Source organism: Penaeus monodon, chromosome 34 (genome assembly GCF_015228065.2).
Source record: "Penaeus monodon isolate SGIC_2016 chromosome 34, NSTDA_Pmon_1, whole genome shotgun sequence".
Taxonomy (NCBI): Eukaryota; Metazoa; Arthropoda; class Malacostraca; order Decapoda; family Penaeidae; genus Penaeus; species Penaeus monodon.
In genome coordinates, this window is record NC_051419.1 from 24,137,228 (window position 1) to 24,137,451 (window position 224).

Below are 224 nucleotides of genomic sequence, written 5' to 3' on the forward strand. Positions count from 1 at the left end.
GCCCGGCCATGAACTAAACATTTCAGAAAATCTCTCTCCCTGCCCACCTAATACCGCCCAATCGGTGGGGCCAAATTACTGAGGAAATTATGATTATTTGAGTAATTTGTGCCGGTGATGATGTTAGCTAGAGGTGGATGCTGCATCTCAGTCATAGCCGTGCAGCTTGGACACTAAGGAAGTGCCTGGCCCGTCTCCCGTGGCCGGGGAGCGAAGGTGCCACT